General features: G+C 52.2%; 3 non-coding genes across 3 annotated transcripts; all 3 read left to right on the forward strand.

Moving 5' to 3' along the window:
- Nucleotides 1–332: 332 nt before the first annotated feature.
- Nucleotides 333–495, forward strand: LOC144116639 (U1 spliceosomal RNA). Its single transcript, XR_013311942.1, has one exon. It is a non-coding gene; the product is annotated as a U1 spliceosomal RNA (small nuclear RNA).
- Nucleotides 496–9,132: 8,637 nt separating this feature from the next.
- Nucleotides 9,133–9,295, forward strand: LOC144116616 (U1 spliceosomal RNA). Its single transcript, XR_013311938.1, has one exon. It is a non-coding gene; the product is annotated as a U1 spliceosomal RNA (small nuclear RNA).
- An 8,553-nt stretch (nucleotides 9,296–17,848) lies between these two features.
- LOC144116593 (U1 spliceosomal RNA) lies at nucleotides 17,849–18,011 on the forward strand. The gene has a single exon (XR_013311920.1). It is a non-coding gene; the product is annotated as a U1 spliceosomal RNA (small nuclear RNA).
- The last annotated feature ends 4,166 nt before the right edge of the window (nucleotides 18,012–22,177 follow it).

Genomic DNA, 22,177 nt, shown 5'->3' on the forward strand with positions numbered 1-22,177 from the left:
GATACCGCGCCATTTCATTTCCCTATAAATCAAATTAAAAAAAATAGACAGGTAGCTGCGAATAACATGGTCGCTTCCCCACGCGCAACTAGATTTCGTTGCAAGGTGTGAGCACATCTAACACCTAATTAATTTTGTTTCTTGTTGTTAAAATCATTTATTAGGTTAACTTCAGTTACTCCTTCCTGTCTGCGGTCCCTCCCCGTCCCGCTGTAGCTTTTTTCACAAAATTGCGCCTAATGCGGAAAAAGGAACTCCGTAAGAAGTGTATTGGCCACTGGTACTGAACAGAGGCATGGATCGCATGACATCCGATTTCAGTCGGTTTTTTGATACTTACCTGGTGCTGGGTCACCGGCGATCAACAAGGCCGGGGCCCCGTGTCGAGGCCTGCCATTGCACTACGGAAGGCTGAAGCACGCCACTATTTCTAAATGGAGTAGATGGGGCATATAATTTTTGGTAGTCGGGGCTCGGCGTTCGCGCCGGCCCCCTTTATGAAATTCCAAAATCAGAATGGTACCACACATTGGTGTACTTCTCCCTTCCTTTATTCAGGGGCACTTTGTTGACCTAAAGTGCGGTGAGGCGAAAGCGTAAATGCTGGTGACATCGGAGGCCATTTGGAAGGTATCTGGCATGAAGTAGCGTAGTCGTTAGCACGCTCAGCTGCGGAACGGAAGGATGGTGGTTTGAATCCCATCGTGCACAAGGTTTTACAGCGAAAGCTTTATTGGCCGCGAACTTGCGATTTCGTCGTGGCGGTGCTCCGAGGAGGCACATGACGTAACAACGCGCGCCTCGCCGCGGAGCCGAACCGGTCTGGCCGGGGCGGTGGCGGCTGGCGCACTCGGCGCGAAAAGGGATTTGCCTTACGGCGCGGTTCAGGTGTTCATCGAGATGCGCCATTTTTCGCTCACGGCCAACGATGCCGACGACACCAGATTTTCTGCGACACGAGCTCCTTAAAGTGGTCGCGTTAAAACGCAATGCCCGCTTTAGCATTTCTCTCGTGCTGGTGTCGTGAAGGATGCGCACATCCAAACGCCATGGTCTGGGAGGAGACACTGAAGGCGCCGGAACCCCGAGTGACCGAAGAAAGGGGCGATGGTCTGACATACGCCCTGTCTAACCTGCTCGACGACACCAAGTCCACACAAAGACGCCGTCATACAGGAGCTCATAAGCGTCTGTGAGCATAACCTGGTTGACTAGGCGGCGCAACTTGCGCGCATTGCAGCCTGGCGACCGCGGCGGCTGCGTTTTTATGGAGGCAAAACGCCAAGGCGCCCGTGTGCTGTGCGATGTCAGTGCACGTTAAAGATCCCCAGGTGGTCGAAATTATTCCGGAGCCCTCCACTACGGCACCTATATCTTCCTTTCTGCTTTCACTTCCTCCCTTATCCCTTCCCATACGGCGCGGTTCAGGTGTCCAACGATTTATGAGACAGATACTGCGCCATTTCCTTTCCCAAAAACCAATTATTATTATTATTACCCCTACCAGGGCACTGCACATCAGCGACCGTAACGAGCACGCAGTAGAAATCACCCAACGTCACAATGTCACGTCCTCCAATAAAATATACATCTATAGATGATCTTTAAAGAATGATTTACCAATTTAGAATGCGGAGGTGCATACACGCAAAAATTCTCAGGCGAAGTGCGTTAAACGTGCAGTCGACCGCCAGCACGCGTCCAAGCGCATCGCAGATAACATGATGGTCTCGCAGGAGGATGCGGTTCAAAACAAGAACGCCAACGCCGCTAGAACGCGTGCTGGTGTACGAGAAGAAAGCATCGAAGCCAAACCTACAAAGCGAAAGATGTAGGCGTTCACTGTGTTCATTGGCGTTGGCGTTGTCAATGTTCTATACGGCGATGGTTTTGAGAAATGAAGATCACATAACTGGCTCCCTGGATATGCGGACGTCTCATTCGTGCTTTTATACATGTGGCGGTGGTGAGAGAGAGATGTGGCCTGAATGCATTTGCGCTGACAGCGTTGTGGCGGACATGCGGCACTGCAGCAATAGTTAGGCCGCAGCATTCATTTGGTGATCAATCTCTCGCGATCAACCATTAACTGCATGCCACCTCACAGGGTGGCACGGAGGGCGCGCTGCCTATCCAGTGTTCGGAACGCAATCAAAGCAGGCTTTAGCAGTTGGACACACCCGCCGCGGTGGCTCAGTGGTTAGGGCGCTCGGCTACTGATCCGGAGTTCCCGGATTCGAACCCGACCGCGGCGGCTGCGTTTGTATGGAGGCAAAACGCTAAGGCGCCCGTGTGCTGTGCGATGTCAGTGCACGTTAAAGATCCCCAGGTGATCGAAATTATTCCGTAGCCCTCCACTACGGCGCCTACTTCTTCCTTTCTTCTTTCACTCCCTCCTTTATTCCTTCCCTTACGGCGCGGTCCAGGTGTCCAGCAATATATGATACAGATACTGCGCCATTTCCTTTCCCCCAAAACCAATTAAAAAAACGGAGTGTCTAGCGTTCCGTACAGACGGTACATTTGCTGCTGCTGCAGTTCCGTCCAGTGGTGGTGGTGGTTATGTTGGGTTGGGGTAGGTTGGCTTAGGTTAGGTTGGGTTGGGTTAGGTTGGGTTGAGTTAGGTTGGTTTGTTTGGGTTGGGTTACGTTAGGTTGGGTTGGGTTGGGATGGGTTAGGTTAGGTTCCGTCCGGACGGAACTCTAGCGGAAATTGGAGTTCTTGTTTGGGTTGGGTTACGTTAGGTTAGGTTGGATTGGGGTATGTTGGGTTAGGTTAGGTTGGGTTGGGTTAGGTTAGGCTCCGTATGGACAGAACTCTACGGCAAATTGGAGTTTCTAGCCACAGCCTGAAAAAAAGCAGTTGGACACCAACGCCATGTACATGAAAGCGAGATTGAGGTCTCCACTAACCCACGGAGCCGGTTGTGCGCCTTTCTTTTCGTGAAAATGAACGGCTTTTGAAAGATGTCAGCGCCAATGAACTCTATGAACGCGGTCGGCTCACTTCTTTTGTCAGGTTTTTTTTTTGAGGAATGGAAATAGCACAGTAACCGTCTCACATATATCGGTGGACACCCTAACCGCGCTGTAAAGGAAGGGATAAAGGAGGAACGGATAGAAGAATGAGAAAACTGAATATTGAAAGTTTGAATTTGAGGAAACCTGCCGCGGTGGCTCGGCTACTGATCCGAAGTTCCCGGTTTCGAACCCGACCGTGGCGGCTGTGTTTTTATGGAGGCAAAACGCTAAGGCGCCGGTGTGCTGTGCGATGTCAGTGCACGTTAAAGATCTCCAGGTGGTCGAAATTATTCCAGAGCCCTCCAGTATGGAACCCCTCTCTTCCTTTCGTCTTTCACTCTCTCCTTTATCCCTTCCCTTATTACGGCGCGGTTCAGGTGTCCAACGATATAAGAGACAGATACTGCGCCATTTCCTTTTCCCAAAAACCAATTCTTCTTATTATTATTATTGTTATTATTATTAGCATTATTATTACTATTAATAATAATAATAATAATAATAATAATAATAATAATAATAATAATAATAATAATAATAATATTATTATTATTATTATTATTATTATTATTATTATTATTATTATTATTATTATTATTATTATTATTATTATTATTATTATTATTATTATTATTATTATTATTATTATTATTTTGAGGAAAGGCGCTGCGCATCGGCGGCACACCTGTGGCTCGGTGCTACTAGTGGCGCATGAGCAGTAGTGTCTAGTTGTGACGTCGCAGTTGTGACGTCATGCGCCTTCTCGGAGTACCGCCACGGCGAAATCGCAAGTTCGCGGCCTGTAAAGCTTTCGCTTAAAAATTGGTTTCTTGCGGGCAGAGGATATCGCAGCCCGATGAACGAGCGAATGCGACCACCTCGGCCTGCTTCATAACAATGCGGAACCCATGCACGTTAAGAGTGATGATGTTGTGGGTAGTCATTTTGGAAATGAAAAATAAAACGAGGAGTTGTGATGTTTAGGCAAAACAAAGCACGTTGCGAACGGCACCAAACCGCCTCACTTCTTTCGTAGGGTCCGACCAGGCACGAGGCCTCCTTGGCTCGGCCTCCGTAGCGGCAGGTACACTTGGAGAGACTGACGCTGATAGAGCAGGTGGTGATGGTTGAAAATTTATTACACAAAGGGGAGTTTAGGACGCGCAGGTCCTTGGGCCCCCGCACAGCCCCACTGCACTCAAACGTTCATGTGCCGGAGGCTCATGACGCTTGCAGCCTGGCCTGTGGTGATGGCTTGCTTGGCCGGGTCTTCGGAGCGCAGTAGGGTCTCCCAAGCCTCCCAAGTGGTAAGGTGCTCCAGGCCCCGCGTGGAGGATCCGCCGGGCAAAGGAAACGGATATGATCGAGAGTGGCTTTGAGGGGGTGGCAGAGGGTACAGGAGGGGTTTTGTGTACTTGGTGATAGCGCGAGCGTATATAAGGGGAGGGTAAAGTGCGTGTTTGGAGCCGCCTCCAAAGTGTCTGATGGTAATTGTCGAGGGAGGGATGGGGGGGGGGGTACAGATGACGCTCGGCTTTGCAGGCCTGCGTCAGTTCACTGAAGGAATGCATGCGCTCCCGTGAGAACCCCAGATAGGAGGCCGCCGGTGCCCGGTTGAGAGAACCTCGGGCTAAAGCGTTGGCAGCCTCGTTTCCGGGATTCCCGGAGTGGGCAGGCACCCATATGAGCTCCATGTGGCGGGGCGGGTGTGCGGCGAGGGAGTTTAATAAGCGAAATGCAGGGACGTGAACTCTCCCACGGGCGAAATTTAGTATGGCAGTTTTATAGTCCGATAGTATATACCGGGCCTCCTTGCGCGTGATGGCTAGGGCAATAACGGCCTCTTAAGCCTCCTCCGAAGTGGCAGGGGGGGATATGTAAAGGGTAGCAATCGGTTGTAGGGAGGGGTTCGTGATGGCTACAGCCGCGTCCTCGCCTGTGCATGCGGCATCCACCCACACGGCATCCAGTTCCATGCTATAGTGATTGTGGAGCGCCCGTGCGCGAGCTCTGCGGCGGGGTTCGTGGTAGGTGGGGTGCATGTTTTTGGGGAGAGGTTTAATATATAGTTCGCGGTGAATGTGGTGGGGGACCGGGAGCTGTGTGGGATCCGTGGCTGGTATCCTGATGCCGAGGGTGTGTAGGATGTGTCTGCCGGTGGTGGTTCTCGCGAGACGTATGTATTGTGTCTGTCGATAAGCTCATCTATCGTGTTGTGTAGGCCTAGCGGGAGGAGTTTTTCGGTTGAAGTATTTAGGGGTAGGTGTAGTGCTGTCTTAAATGCTGTTCGGATCATGGCATCCAGGGTGGAGATTTCTGTGCCCTGGAGTTTAAGGTAGGGGAGCGTGAAGAGAAAGCGGCTGAGGACGAAGGCATGAATGAGATGACATAGATCATGCTCCTTTATGCCCTCTTGGTGTTCAGAAACTCGGCGGAATAGGTGGGATATCGACACCGCCGTCTGCTTGAGTTTCTGGATGGTGAGAGTGTTTCCCGTTGTTCTGGATGTGGAGGCCCAGTACCCGGAGAGTGTGTACCTCCGGGATGTACCGGTTTTCGAGTTTCAAGGTTATGGAGGCTGTGGGGCAGTTTCGGGTTGTGGGGCGGAGTATGAGGAGCTGCGACTTCTCCGGAGAGAATGAGAGTCCGATACTCCGCGCATGTGTTTGGGTGAGGGTAGCTGCCGACTGCAGACTAGTCTGTCTCCATCACTGCCGTGGGTGATCCATAGAGTGATATCATCAGCATAGAGTGTATGCCGAAGGTGAGGGATGGTTTGTAGTTTGCGGGCAAGGGGGATGAGTGTGACATTGAAGAGGAAAGGGGAGAGGGCAGATCCCTGGGGGGTGCCAACCCCACTAAGGGTGTATGGGCGGAATTTGCGGGGACCAAAGTGAATTTCGGCCGTGCGGTTAGTAAGAAATGCTTGAATATAGGTGTACATACGTTCACCTATATTCAAGGGGGAGAGCGCCGCCATGATCGCTTTATTGTCTAGGCAATCAAAGGCCTTGGAGAGATTGAAGGCGAGGACAGCTTTTTTGTGGCCCGGTATTAGGGGGTCAAAAATATCCTGTGTGAGCTGGAGCATGGTGTCCTGTACCGACAGGTGGGGACGGAAGCCCACAATGCTGTGCGGGTAGAGGTGTTGCTCCGTCATGTGTTGGGTGAGTCGGGCGAGTGCGACATGCTCCAAAAACTTGCCCAGGCATGATGTTAGGGAGATGGGACGAAGATTTGCAGGTGTAAGGGGTTTGTGGGGCCTGGGTATGAATAGGATTTTGGTGTGCCTCCTGCCAGCATGTGTTGAAGTACCCCGTGAGCTGGGCAATCGACTGATCGTCCAAATTGCGGAGCATGGTATTGGAGATATGGTCAACTCCTGAAGTGGAGTTAGAGCGGAGAGTCCGGAGGGCCGCTCTGACTTCTGTTTCCGTAATCTCCGCGTCGAGATTGGCATTCGGAATACGGCATAGGGGGGCAGGGGGTTTGAGGTACCGGGAGTTGTATGTGTGTTCCTAAGTATGTCGATGAGTGCGTCGGGAGAAAGGTTGGTCCTGTGTATAAGGCGTGTGCCCTGGTGTTGTGTGGCTGTTTTTGATTGCGTGGGGTCAATTAAGTGACGGAGCAGTTGCCAACTGCGTTTGGAGGACAGATTGCCAGCCATACTGTCGCAAATCTGTCCCCAGTTGGATCGGCAGAGCTCCTCAGAGTGCTCAGTAATTTGTGTTTGTAGTGCGCCTAGCCGCTTTTTAAGGGTCCGATTGACCTTTTGCCCTTTCCAGCGCTCTAGGATGCTATGGTGGGCCTCCCATAGGTTTGCCAGGCGAGTGTCGAGGGTGGGCGTATCTGGCGTGGTGTCAAGCGTTCGAGTGTGTGCGGAGACATCGTTCATGAGTGATGCCACCCACTGGTCGATGTCTGTAATGGGAGCGCAGGAAGGGCCGCCCGTGCGGCGCGGACCGCATCCCAGTTGGTGAGCTTGTGTGTTAGGTGAAGGGTCGTTCTTTGTTTGTACGGTACTGTAACGGAGAGGATGTAATGTTCGCTCCCTAATGTGTGATGTGTTGTGTTCCAGGTAATACCCGCAAGGTTGCGGCTCAGTGTCAAGCCCGGGCTGGTGTCCGCGCTGACACTGTTGCCAATTCTCGTGGGAGTGTTAAAGTTGTGTATTATGAGGCGGAGCTGTTGTACCAAGGACCAGAGTCGCCTTCCTCGTCCCGTGGTGGTGCGATAGCCCCAGTCAGTATGCTGACTGTTGAAGTCCCCTCCGATAATCAATGGATGCTTGCCTGCAATACGATGGAGATCGTGCAGTAGCGTTTCCAATGAAGCCATCGGATGAGACGGTGTGTGGTATATATTTGAAATAAAAATAGATGGTGTGGAGCGTGAATCTGGTATGATTTCTGTGATCACGCTGGGCGTCTCGGAGGTGATATGATGCGTTTGGTGTGTAACGGAGCGATATATGAGTGTGGAAGCCCTGGGTGTATTCGTTGCGTCCGAGTGAGCGGATGTGTAGCTGGGAAGTGTTTACCACGGGCCTGAAAGGGTCTGGTATCCCTCGCAAAAACAAATGCACAGAACGGCGACTAATGTCGCCCAACCAAAACTAATGACATGCTTTGGCGACTAGCGTCAACCTACTTATGCAAAAATGCACGTTGGCATAAAATACACGAATACAAAAGCCATGAAAGTCCAAAAGAGTTCTAGAGAGGGTCCATACGCGCGGGGGGAAGCACGCGGGGCATGCACGCACAACACACCGCTCACAATCGCCGCGCACAAAGAGCGCACGGCACACTCAGTATGGCAGGAGCTGCACGGTGACGCGGCCCCTGCTTGTGTTGATGAACCGGGTGCTCCATCGGCGCAGGAATTCTTCCTCATCGAGGGTGACCCAGTCTAAGCACGCCTGTTCGAACAGGCGCGCTCTCACCCTCAGCAACAATGGGAACATGGCCCGCTGGGGTCGACCCTGCAAGGAAGCCACGCCTCTCTGCCGCCACAAAACAAACGCACCCACACAGAGCAGAAGCCGCACAAACGACTCACGTGGCCGGGTGCGGTAGTTCAAGGTGACAAAAAACATACGCGACATGAGCCGTCAAAACGTTCTAGAAACCACGCATTCAAACATGGCATGCTGTAGGGTTTTAGTGTTGCCACACTGAGGACACCGCGAAGAAGGGGCGATGCCCCACGCTGCGACACGGGCTCCCGTGGGCAAGACCCTCCAGCCTCGCAGCCAGCCGAAGTCACGAACGTCTGGTGGAAGAGTGCTAGACGTCAAATCTCGCCACAGCTGCTCTGGTGTAGCCTCCTGGATAGCGAGGAGCTCGCAAACACGGGAGGCCTGTGTCTTAGTGACGTCGACCTCGGGCAGAGCGGCTGCGAGAGACTCGGCCGCCCGACAGACATACCTAAAAGACGCTGTAGACGCTCCGAAAGCTCCTCTTTTCATGCGCATATAAGCGACAGGGTGCCTTTAGCTATACGCAGCTTCGCCGTCACCACGCGCACCTCATCTGAGACGCGAGCCCTAAGGGCTTGACCAGAAGCGGCGCAATGGTGACGCAACTGCTCCTTCAGACGGTCCCAGTCACCATGCGCGACCCCAACAGCCGATAAACGCAAGGCCCGCGTTAGCCCTTCTCTCCGATATTATTCCGAAGTCCTCCACTATGGTACCTATTTCTTCCTTTCTTCTTTCACTCCCTCCTTTATCCCTTCCCTTACGGCGCGGTTCAGGTGTCCGCCGATATGTGAGACAGATACCGCGCCATTTCATTTCCCTATAAATCAAATTAAAAAAAAATAGACAGGTAGCTGCGAATAACATGGTCGCTTCCCCACGCGCAACTAGATTTCGTTGCAAGGTGTGAGCACATCTAACACCTAATTAATTTTGTTTCTTGTTGTTAAAATCATTTATTAGGTTAACTTCAGTTACTCCTTCCTGTCTGCGGTCCCTCCCCGTCCCGCTGTAGCTTTTTTCACAAAATTGCGCCTAATGCGGAAAAAGGAACTCCGTAAGAAGTGTATTGGCCACTGGTACTGAACAGAGGCATGGATCGCATGACATCCGATTTCAGTCGGTTTCTTGATACTTACCTGGTGCTGGGTCACCGGCGATCAACAAGGCCGGGGCCCCGTGTCGAGGCCTGCCATTGCACTACGGAAGGCTGAAGCACGCCACTATTCCTAAATGGAATAGATGGGGCATGTAATTTTTGGTAGTCGGGGCTCGGCGTTCGCGCCGGCCCCCTTTATGAAATTCCAAAATCAGAATGGTACCACACATTGGTGTACTTCTCCCTTCCTTTATTCAGGGGCACTTTGTTGACCTAAAGTGCGGTGAGGCGAAAGCGTAAATGCTGGTGACATCGGAGGCCATTTGGAAGGTATCTGGCATGAAGTAGCGTAGTCGTTAGCACGCTCAGCTGCGGAACGGAAGGATGGTGGTTTGAATCCCATCGTGCACAAGGTTTTACAGCGAAAGCTTTATTGGCCGCGAACTTGCGATTTCGTCGTGGCGGTGCTCCGAGGAGGCACATGACGTAACAACGCGCGCCTCGCCGCGGAGCCGAACCGGTCTGGCCGGGGCGGTGGCGGCTGGCGCACTCGGCGCGAAAAGGGATTTGCCTTACGGCGCGGTTCAGGTGTTCATCGAGATGCGCCATTTTTCGCTCACGGCCAACGATGCCGACGACACCAGATTTTCTGCGACACGAGCTCCTTAAAGTGGTCGCGTTAAAACGCAATGCCCGCTTTAGCATTTCTCTCGTGCTGGTGTCGTGAAGGATGCGCACATCCAAACGCCATGGTCTGTGAGGAGACACTGAAGGCGCCGGAACCCCGAGTGACCGAAGAAAGGGGCGATGGTCTGACATACGCCCTGTCTAACCTGCTCGACGACACCAAGTCCACACAAAGACGCCGTCATACAGGAGCTCATAAGCGTCTGTGAGCATAACCTGGTTGACTAGGCGGCGCAACTTGCGCGCATTGCAGCCTGGCGACCGCGGCGGCTGCGTTTTTATGGAGGCAAAACGCCAAGGCGCCCGTGTGCTGTGCGATGTCAGTGCACGTTAAAGATCCCCAGGTGGTCGAAATTATTCCGGAGCCCTCCACTACGGCACCTATATCTTCCTTTCTGCTTTCACTTCCTCCCTTATCCCTTCCCATACGGCGCGGTTCAGGTGTCCAACGATTTATGAGACAGATACTGCGCCATTTCCTTTCCCAAAAACCAATTATTATTATTATTACCCCTACCAGGGCACTGCACATCAGCGACCGTAACGAGCACGCAGTAGAAATCACCCAACGTCACAATGTCACGTCCTCCAATAAAATAGACATCTATAGATGATCTTTAAAGAATGATTTACCAATTTAGAATGCGGAGGTGCATACACGCAAAAATTCTCAGGCGAAGTGCGTTAAACGTGCAGTCGACCGCCAGCACGCGTCCAAGCGCATCGCAGATAACATGATGGTCTCGCAGGAGGATGCGGTTCAAAACAAGAACGCCAACGCCGCTAGAACGCGTGCTGGTGTACGAGAAGAAAGCATCGAAGCCAAACCTACAAAGCGAAAGATGTAGGCGTTCACTGTGTTCATTGGCGTTGGCGTTGTCAATGTTCTATACGGCGATGGTTTTGAGAAATGAAGATCACATAACTGGCTCCCTGGATATGCGGACGTCTCATTCGTGCTTTTATACATGTGGCGGTGGTGAGAGAGAGATGTGGCCTGAATGCATTTGCGCTGACAGCGTTGTGGCAGACATGCGGCACTGCAGCAATAGTTAGGCCGCAGCATTCATTTGGTGATCAATCTCTCGCGATCAACCATTAACTGCATGCCACCTCACAGGGTGGCACGGAGGGCGCGCTGCCTATCCAGTGTTCGGAACGAAATCAAAGCAGGCTTTAGCAGTTGGACACACCCGCCGCGGTGGCTCAGTGGTTAGGGCGCTCGGCTACTGATCCGGAGTTCCCGGGTTCGAACCCGACCGCGGCGGCTGCGTTTGTATGGAGGCAAAACGCTAAGGCGCCCGTGTGCTGTGCGATGTCAGTGCACGTTAAAGATCCCCAGGTGATCGAAATTATTCCGTAGCCCTCCACTACGGCGCCTACTTCTTCCTTTCTTCTTTCACTCCCTCCTTTATTCCTTCCCTTACGGCGCGGTCCAGGTGTCCAGCAATATATGATACAGATACTGCGCCATTTCCTTTCCCCCAAAACCAATTAAAAAAACGGAGTGTCTAGCGTTCCGTACAGACGGTACATTTGCTGCTGCTGCAGTTCCGTCCAGTGGTGGTGGTGGTTATGTTGGGTTGGGGTAGGTTGGCTTAGGTTAGGTTGGGTTGGGTTAGGTTGGGTTGAGTTAGGTTGGTTTGTTTGGGTTGGGTTACGTTAGGTTGGGTTGGGTTGGGATGGGTTAGGTTAGGTTCCGTCCGGACGGAACTCTAGCGGAAATTGGAGTTCTTGTTTGGGTTGGGTTACGTTAGGTTAGGTTGGATTGGGGTATGTTGGGTTAGGTTAGGTTGGGTTGGGTTAGGTTAGGCTCCGTATGGACAGAACTCTACGGCAAATTGGAGTTTCTAGCCACAGCCTGAAAAAAAGCAGTTGGACACCAACGCCATGTACATGAAAGCGAGATTGAGGTCTCCACTAACCCACGGAGCCGGTTGTGCGCCTTTCTTTTCGTGAAAATGAACGGCTTTTGAAAGATGTCAGCGCCAATGAACTCTATGAACGCGGTCGGCTCACTTCTTTTGTCAGGTTTTTTTTTTGAGGAATGGAAATAGCACAGTAACCGTCTCACATATATCGGTGGACACCCTAACAGCGCTGTAAAGGAAGGGATAAAGGAGGAACGGATAGAAGAATGAGAAAACTGAATATTGAAAGTTTGAATTTGAGGAAACCTGCCGCGGTGGCTCGGCTACTGATCCGAAGTTCCCGGTTTCGAACCCGACCGTGGCGGCTGTGTTTTTATGGAGGCAAAACGCTAAGGCGCCGGTGTGCTGTGCGATGTCAGTGCACGTTAAAGATCTCCAGGTGGTCGAAATTATTCCAGAGCCCTCCAGTACGGAACCCCTCTCTTCCTTTCGTCTTTCACTCTCTCCTTTATCCCTTCCCTTATTACGGCGCGGTTCAGGTGTCCAACGATATATGAGACAGATACTGCGCCATTTCCTTTTCCCAAAAACCAATTCTTATTATTATTATTATTATTATTATTATTATTATTAATAATAATAATAATATTATTATTATTATTATTATTATTATTATTATTATTATTATTATTATTATTATTATTTTGAGGAAAGGCGCGGCGCTGCGCATCGGTGGCACGCCTGTGGCTCGGTGCTACTAGTGGCGCATGCGCAGTAGTGTCTAGTTGTGACGTCGCAGTTGTGACGTCATGCGCCTTCTCGGAGTACCGCCACGGCGAAATCGCAAGTTCGCGGCCAGTAAAGCTTTCGCTTAAAAATTGGTTTCTTGCGGGCAGAGGATATCGCAGCCCGATGAACGAGCGAATGCGACCACCTCGGCCTGCTTCATAACAATGCGGAACCCATGCACGTTAAGAGTGATGATGTTGTGGGTAGTCATTTTGGAAATGAAAAATAAAACGAGGAGTTGTGATGTTTAGGCAAAACAAAGCACGTTGCGAACGGCACCAAACCGCCTCACTTCTTTCGTAGGGTCCGACCAGGCACGAGGCCTCCTTGGCTCGGCCTCCGTAGCGGCAGGTACACTTGGAGAGACTGACGCTGATAGAGCAGGTGGTGATGGTTGAAAATTTATTACACAAAGGGGAGTTTAGGACGCGCAGGTCCTTGGGCCCCCGCACAGCCCCACTGCACTCAAACGTTCATGTGCCGGAGGCTCATGACGCTTGCAGCCTGGCCTGTGGTGATGGCTTGCTTGGCCGGGTCTTCGGAGCGCAGTAGGGTCTCCCAAGCCTCCCAAGTGGTAAGGTGCTCCAGGCCCCGCGTGGAGGATCCGCCGGGCAAAGGAAACGGATATGATCGAGAGTGGCTTTGAGGTGGTGGCAGAGGGTACAGGAGGGGTTTTGTGTACTTGGTGATAGCGCGAGCGTATATAAGGGGAGGGTAAAGTGCGTGTTTGGAGCCGCCTCCAAAGTGTCTGATGGTAATTGTCGAGGGAGGGATGGGGGGGGGGGGTACAGATGACGCTCGGCTTTGCAGGCCTGCGTCAGTTCACTGAAGGAATGCATGCGCTCCCGTGAGAACCCCAGATCGGAGGCCGCCGGTGCCCGGTTGAGAGAACCTCGGGCTAAAGCGTTGGCAGCCTCGTTTCCGGGATTCCCGGAGTGGGCAGGCACCCATATGAGCTCCATGTGGCGGGGCGGGTGTGCGGCGAGGGAGTTTAATAAGCGAAATGCAGGGACGTGAACTCTCCCACGGGAGAAATTTAGTATGGCAGTTTTATAGTCCGATAGTATATACCGGGCCTCCTTGCGCGTGATGGCTAGGGCAATAACGGCCTCTTAAGCCTCCTCCGAAGTGGCAGGGGGGGATATGTAAAGGGTAGCAATCGGTTGTAGGGAGGGGTTCGTGATGGCTACAGCCGCGTCCTCGACTGTGCATGCGGCATCCACCCACACGGCATCCAGTTCCATGCTATAGTGATTGTGGAGCGCCCGTGCGCGAGCTCTGCGGCGGGGTTCGTGGTAGGTGGGGTGCATGTTTTTGGGGAGAGGTTTAATATATAGTTCGCGGTGAATGTGGTGGGGGACCGGGAGCTGTGTGGGATCCGTGGCTGGTATCCTGATGCCGAGGGTGTGTAGGATGTGTCTGCCGGTGGTGGTTCTCGCGAGACGTATGTATTGTGTCTGTCGATAAGCTCATCTATCGTGTTGTGTAGGCCTAGCGGGTGGAGTTTTTCGGTTGAAGTATTTAGGGGTAGGTGTAGTGCTGTCTTAAATGCTGTTCGGATCATGGCATCCAGGGTGGAGATTTCTGTGCCCTGGAGTTTAAGGTAGGGGAGCGTGAAGAGAAAGCGGCTGAGGACGAAGGCATGAATGAGATGACATAGATCATGCTCCTTTATGCCCTCTTGGTGTCCAGAAACTCGGCGGAATAGGTGGGATATCGACACCGCCGTCTGCTTGAGTTTCTGGATGGTGAGAGTGTTTCCCGTTGTTCTGGATGTGGAGGCCCAGTACCCGGAGAGTGTGTACCTCCGGGATGTACCGGTTTTCGAGTTTCAAGGTTATGGAGGCTGTGGGGCAGTTTCGGGTTGTGGGGCGGAGTATGAGGAGCTGCGACTTCTCCGGAGAGCATGAGAGTCCGATACTCCGCGCATGTGTTTGGGTGAGGGTAGCTGCCGACTGCAGACTAGTCTGTCTCCATCACTGCCGTGGGTGATCCATAGAGTGATATCATCAGCATAGAGTGTATGCCGAAGGTGAGGGATGGTTTGTAGTTTGCGGGCAAGGGGGATGAGTGTGACATTGAAGAGGAAAGGGGAGAGGGCAGATCCCTGGGGGGTGCCAACCCCACTAAGGGTGTATGGGCGGAATTTGCGGGGACCAAAGCGAATTTCGGCCGTGCGGTTAGTAAGAAATGCTTGAATATAGGTGTACATACGTTCACCTATATTCAAGGGGGAGAGCGCCGCCATGATCGCTTTATTGTCTAGGCAATCAAAGGCCTTGGAGAGATTGAAGGCGAGGACAGCTTTTTTGTGGCCCGGTATTAGGGGGTCAAAAATATTCTGTGTGAGCTGGAGCATGGTGTCCTGTACCGACAGGTGGGGACGGAAGCCCACAATGCTGTGCGGGTAGAGGTGTTGCTCCGTCATGTGTTGGGTGAGTCGGGCGAGTGCGACATGCTCCAAAAACTTGCCCAGGCATGATGTTAGTGAGATGGGACGAAGATTTGCAGGTGTAAGGCGTTTGTGGGGCCTGGGTATGAATAGGATTTTGGTGTGCCTCCTGCCAGCATGTGTTGAAGTACCCCGTGAGCTGGGCAATCGACTGATCGTCCAAATTGCGGAGCATGGTATTGGAGATATGGTCAACTCCTGAAGTGGAGTTAGAGCGGAGAGTCCGGAGGGCCGCTCTGACTTCTGTTTCCGTAATCTCCGCGTCGAGATTGGCATTCGGGATACGGCATAGGGGGGCAGGGGGTTTGAGGTACCGGGAGTTGTATGTGTGTTCCTAAGTATGTCGATGAGTGCGTCGGGAGAAAGGTTGGTCCTGTGTATAAGGCCTGTGCCCTGGTGTTGTGTGGCTGTTTTTGATTGCGTGGGGTCAATTAAGTGACGGAGCAGTTGCCAACTGCGTTTGGAGGACAGATTGCCAGCCATACTGTCGCAAATCTGTCCCCAGTTGGATCGGCAGAGCTCCTCAGAGTGCTCAGTAATTTGTGTTTGTAGTGCGCCTAGCCGCTTTTTAAGGGTCCGATTGACCTTTTGCCCTTTCCAGCGCTCTAGGATGCTATGGTGGGCCTCCCATAGGTTTGCCAGGCGAGTGTCGAGGGTGGGCGTATCTGGCGTGGTGTCAAGCGTTCGAGTGTGTGCGGAGACATCGTTCATGAGTGATGCCACCCACTGGTCGATGTCTGTAATGGGAGCGCAGGAAGGGCCGCCCGTGCGGCGCGGACCGCATCCCAGTTGGTGAGCTTGTGTGTTAGGTGAAGGGTCGTTCTTTGTTTGTACGGTACTGTAACGGAGAGGATGTAATGATCGCTCCCTAATGTGTGATGTGTTGTGTTCCAGGTAATACCCGCAAGGTTGCGGCTCAGTGTCAAGTCCGGGCTGGTGTCCGCGCTGACACTGTTGCCAATTCTCGTGGGAGTGTTAAAGTTGTGTATTATGAGGCGGAGCTGTTGTACCAAGGACCAGAGTCGCCTTCCTCGTCCCGTGGTGGTGCGATAGCCCCAGTCAGTATGCTGACTGTTGAAGTCCCCTCCGATAATCAATGGATGCTTGCCTGCAATACGATGGAGATCGTGCAGTAGCGTTTCCAATGAAGCCATCGGATGAGACGGTGTGTGGTATATATTTGAAATAAAAATAGATGGTGTGGAGCGTGAATCTGGTATGATTTCTGTGATCACGCAGGGCGTCTCGGAGGTGATATGATGCGTTTGGTGTGTAACGGAGCGATATATGAGTGTGGAAGCCCTGGGTGTATTCGTTGCGTCCGAGTGAGCGGATGTGTAGCTGGGAAGTGTTTACCACGGGCCTGAAAGGGTCTGGTATCCCTCGCAAATACAAATGCACAGAACGGCGACTAATGTCGCCCAACCAAAACTAATGACATGCTTTGGCGACTAGCGTCAACCTACTTATGCAAAAATGCACGTTGGCATAAAATACACGAATACAAAAGCCATGAAAGTCCAAAAGAGTTCTAGAGAGGGTCCATACGCGCGGGGGGAAGCACGCGGGGCATGCACGCACAACACACCGCTCACAATCGCCGCGCACAAAGAGCGCACGGCACACTCAGTATGGCAGGAGCTGCACGGTGACGCGGCCCCTGCTTGTGTTGATGAACCGGGTGCTCCATCGGCGCAGGAATTCTTCCTCATCGAGGGTGACCCAGTCTAAGCACGCCTGTTCGAACAGGCGCGCTCTCACCCTCAGCAACAATGGGAACATGGCCCGCTGGGGTCGACCCTGCAAGGAAGCCACGCCTCTCTGCCGCCACAAAACAAACGCACCCACACAGAGCAGAAGCCGCACAAACGACTCACGTGGCCGGGTGCGGTAGTTCAAGGTGACAAAAAACATACGCGACATGAGCCGTCAAAACGTTCTAGAAACCACGCATTCAAACATGGCATGCTGTAGGGTTTCAGTGTTGCCACACTGAGGACACCGCGAAGAAGGGGCGATGCCCCACGCTGCGACACGGGCTCCCGTGGGCAAGACCCTCCAGCCTCGCAGCCAGCCGAAGTCACGAACGTCTGGTGGAAGAGTGCTAGACGTCAAATCTCGCCACTGCACCCGCCTGCTCCGTTCGAGCTGCTCTGGTGTAGCCTCCTGGATAGCGAGGAGCTCGCAAACACGGGAGGCCTGTGTCTTAGTGACGTCGACCTCGGGCAGAGCGGCTGCGAGAGACTCGGCCGCCCGACAGACATACCTAAAAGACGCTGTAGACGCTCCGAAAGCTCCTCTTTCCATGCGCATATAAGCGACAGGGTGCCTTTAGCTATACGCAGCTTCGCCGTCACCACGCGCACCTCATCTGAGACGCGAGCCCTAAGGGCTTGACCAGAAGCGGCGCAATGGTGACGCAACTGCTCCTTCAGACGGTCCCAGTCACCATGCGCGACCCCAACAGCCGATAAACGCAAGGCCCGCGTTAGCCCATCTCTCCGATATTATTCCGAAGTCCTCCACTATGGTACCTATTTCTTCCTTTCTTCTTTCACTCCCTCCTTTATCCCTTCCCTTACGGCGCGGTTCAGGTGTCCGCCGATATGTGAGACAGATACCGCGCCATTTCATTTCCCTATAAATCAAATTAAAAAAAAATAGACAGGTAGCTGCGAATAACATGGTCGCTTCCCCACGCGCAACTAGATTTCGTTGCAAGGTGTGAGCACATCTAACACCTAATTAATTTTGTTTCTTGTTGTTAAAATCATTTATTAGGTTAACTTCAGTTACTCCTTCCTGTCTGCGGTCCCTCCCCGTCCCGCTGTAGCTTTTTTCACAAAATTGCGCCTAATGCGGAAAAAGGAACTCCGTAAGAAGTGTATTGGCCACTGGTACTGAACAGAGGCATGGATCGCATGACATCCGATTTCAGTCGGTTTCTTGATACTTACCTGGTGCTGGGTCACCGGCGATCAACAAGGCCGGGGCCCCGTGTCGAGGCCTGCCATTGCACTACGGAAGGCTGAAGCACGCCACTATTCCTAAATGGAGTAGATGGGGCATGTAATTTTTGGTAGTCGGGGCTCGGCGTTCGCGCCGGCCCCCTTTATGAAATTCCAAAATCAGAATGGTACCACACATTGGTGTACTTCTCCCTTCCTTTATTCAGGGGCACTTTGTTGACCTAAAGTGCGGTGAGGCGAAAGCGTAAATGCTGGTGACATCGGAGGCCATTTGGAAGGTATCTGGCATGAAGTAGCGTAGTCGTTAGCACGCTCAGCTGCGGAACGGAAGGATGGTGGTTTGAATCCCATCGTGCACAAGGTTTTACAGCGAAAGCTTTATTGGCCGCGAACTTGCGATTTCGTCGTGGCGGTGCTCCGAGGAGGCACATGACGTAACAACGCGCGCCTCGCCGCGGAGCCGAACCGGTCTGGCCGGGGCGGTGGCGGCTGGCGCACTCGGCGCGAAAAGGGATTTGCCTTACGGCGCGGTTCAGGTGTTCATCGAGATGCGCCATTTTTCGCTCACGGCCAACGATGCCGACGACACCAGATTTTCTGCGACACGAGCTCCTTAAAGTGGTCGCGTTAAAACGCAATGCCCTCTTTAGCATTTCTCTCGTGCTGGTGTCGTGAAGGATGCGCACATCCAAACGCCATGGTCTGTGAGGAGACACTGAAGGCGCCGGAACCCCGAGTGACCGAAGAAAGGGGCGATGGTCTGACATACGCCCTGTCTAACCTGCTCGACGACACCAAGTCCACACAAAGACGCCGTCATACAGGAGCTCATAAGCGTCTGTGAGCATAACCTGGTTGACTAGGCGGCGCAACTTGCGCGCATTGCAGCCTGGCGACCGCGGCGGCTGTGTTTTTATGGAGGCAAAACGCCAAGGCGCCCGTGTGCTGTGCGATGTCAGTGCACGTTAAAGATCCCCAGGTGGTCGAAATTATTCCGGAGCCCTCCACTACGGCACCTATATCTTCCTTTCTGCTTTCACTTCCTCCCTTATCCCTTCCCATACGGCGCGGTTCAGGTGTCCAACGATTTATGAGACAGATACTGCGCCATTTCCTTTCCCAAAAACCAATTATTATTATTATTACCCCTACCAGGGCACTGCACATCAGCGACCGTAACGAGCACGCAGTAGAAATCACCCAACGTCACAATGTCACGTCCTCCAATAAAATAGACATCTATAGATGATCTTTAAAGAATGATTTACCAATTTAGAATGCGGAGGTGCATACACGCAAAAATTCTCAGGCGAAGTGCGTTAAACGTGCAGTCGACCGCCAGAACGCGTCCAAGCGCATCGCAGATAACATGATGGTCTCGCAGGAGGATGCGGTTCAAAACAAGAACGCCAACGCCGCTAGAACGCGTGCTGGTGTACGAGAAGAAAGCATCGAAGCCAAACCTACAAAGCGAAAGATGTAGGCGTTCACTGTGTTCATTGGCGTTGGCGTTGTCAATGTTCTATACGGCGATGGTTTTGAGAAATGAAGATCACATAACTGGCTCCCTGGATATGCGGACGTCTCATTCGTGCTTTTATACATGTGGCGGTGGTGAGAGAGAGATGTGGCCTGAATGCATTTGCGCTGACAGCGTTGTGGCGGACATGCGGCACTGCAGCAATAGTTAGGCCGCAGCATTCATTTGGTGATCAATCTCTCGCGATCAACCATTAACTGCATGCCACCTCACAGGGTGGCACGGAGGGCGCGCTGCCTATCCAGTGTTCGGAACGCAATCAAAGCAGGCTTTAGCAGTTGGACACACCCGCCGCGGTGGCTCAGTGGTTAGGGCGCTCGGCTACTGATCCGGAGTTCCCGGGTTCGAACCCGACCGCGGCGGCTGCGTTTGTATGGAGGCAAAACGCTAAGGCGCCCGTGTGCTGTGCGATGTCAGTGCACGTTAAAGATCCCCAGGTGATCGAAATTATTCCGTAGCCCTCCACTACGGCGCCTACTTCTTCCTTTCTTCTTTCACTCCCTCCTTTATTCCTTCCCTTACGGCGCGGTCCAGGTGTCCAGCAATATATGATACAGATACTGCGCCATTTCCTTTCCCCCAAAACCAATTAAAAAAACGGAGTGTCTAGCGTTCCGTACAGACGGTACATTTGCTGCTGCTGCAGTTCCGTCCAGTGGTGGTGGTGGTTATGTTGGGTTGGGGTAGGTTGGCTTAGGTTAGGTTGGGTTGGGTTAGGTTGGGTTGAGTTAGGTTGGTTTGTTTGGGTTGGGTTACGTTAGGTTGGGTTGGGTTGGGATGGGTTAGGTTAGGTTCCGTCCGGACGGAACTCTAGCGGAAATTGGAGTTCTTGTTTGGGTTGGGTTACGTTAGGTTAGGTTGGATTGGGGTATGTTGGGTTAGGTTAGGTTGGGTTGGGTTAGGTTAGGCTCCGTATGGACAGAACTCTACGGCAAATTGGAGTTTCTAGCCACAGCCTGAAAAAAGCAGTTGGACACCAACGCCATGTACATGAAAGCGAGATTGAGGTCTCCACTAACCCACGGAGCCGGTTGTGCGCCTTTCTTTTCGTGAAAATGAACGGCTTTTGAAAGATGTCAGCGCCAATGAACTCTATGAACGCGGTCGGCTCACTTCTTTTGTCAGGTTTTTTTTTTGAGGAATGGAAATAGCACAGTAACCGTCTCACATATATCGTTGGACACCCTAACCGCGCTGTAAAGGAAGGGATAAAGGAGGAACGGATATAAGAATGAGAAAACTGAATATTGAAAGTTTGAATTTGAGGAAACCTGCCGCGGTGGCTCGGCTACTGATCCGAAGTTCCCGGTTTCGAACCCGACCGTGGCGGCTGTGTTTTTATGGAGGCAAAACGCTAAGGCGCCGGTGTGCTGTGCGATGTCAGTGCACGTTAAAGATCTCCAGGTGGTCGAAATTATTCCAGAGCCCTCCAGTACGGAACCCCTCTCTTCCTTTCGTCTTTCACTCTCTCCTTTATCCCTTCCCTTATTACGGCGCGGTTCAGGTGTCCAACGATATATGAGACAGATACTGCGCCATTTCCTTTTCCCAAAAACCAATTCTTATTATTATTATTGTTAATATTATTATTATTATTATTATTATTATTATTATTATTATTATTATTATTATTATTATTATTATTAATATTATTATTATTATTATTATTATTATTGTTATTATTATTATTATTATGATTATTATTATTGTTATTATTATTATTATTATTATTATTATTATTATTTTGAGGAAAGGCGCGGCGCTGCGCATCGGCGGCACGCCTGTGGCTCGGTGCTACTAGTGGCGCATGCGCAGTAGTGTCTAGTTGTGACGTCGCAGTTGTGACGTCATGCGCCTTCTCGGAGTACCGCCACGGCGAAATCGCAAGTTCGCGGCCAGTAAAGCTTTCGCTTAAAAATTGGTTTCTTGCGGGCAGAGGATATCGCAGCCCGATGAACGAGCGAATGCGACCACCTCGGCCTGCTTCATAACAATGCGGAACCCATGCACGTTAAGAGTGATGATGTTGTGGGTAGTCATTTTGGAAATGAAAAATAAAACGAGGAGTTGTGATGTTTAGGCAAAACAAAGCACGTTGCGAACGGCACCAAACCGCCTCACTTCTTTCGTAGGGTCCGACCAGGCACGAGGCCTCCTTGGCTCGGCCTCCGTAGCGGCAGGTACACTTGGAGAGACTGACGCTGATAGAGCAGGTGGTGATGGTTGAAAATTTATTACACAAAGGGGAGTTTAGGACGCGCAGGTCCTTGGGCCCCCGCACAGCCCCACTGCACTCAAACGTTCATGTGCCGGAGGCTCATGACGCTTGCAGCCTGGCCTGTGGTGATGGCTTGCTTGGCCGGGTCTTCGGAGCGCAGTAGGGTCTCCCAAGCCTCCCAAGTGGTAAGGTGCTCCAGGCCCCGCGTGGAGGATCCGCCGGGCAAAGGAAACGGATATGATCGAGAGTGGCTTTGAGGTGGTGGCAGAGGGTACAGGAGGGGTTTTGTGTACTTGGTGATAGCGCGAGCGTATATAAGGGGAGGGTAAAGTGCGTGTTTGGAGCCGCCTCCAAAGTGTCTGATGGTAATTGTCGAGGGAGGGATGGGGGGGGGGGTACAGATGACGCTCGGCTTTGCAGGCCTGCGTCAGTTCACTGAAGGAATGCATGCGCTCCCGTGAGAACCCCAGATCGGAGGCCGCCGGTGCCCGGTTGAGAGAACCTCGGGCTAAAGCGTTGGCAGCCTCGTTTCCGGGATTCCCGGAGTGGGC

This window comes from Amblyomma americanum, chromosome 1 (genome assembly GCF_052857255.1).
Source record: "Amblyomma americanum isolate KBUSLIRL-KWMA chromosome 1, ASM5285725v1, whole genome shotgun sequence".
Classification (NCBI taxonomy): Eukaryota; Metazoa; Arthropoda; class Arachnida; order Ixodida; family Ixodidae; genus Amblyomma; species Amblyomma americanum.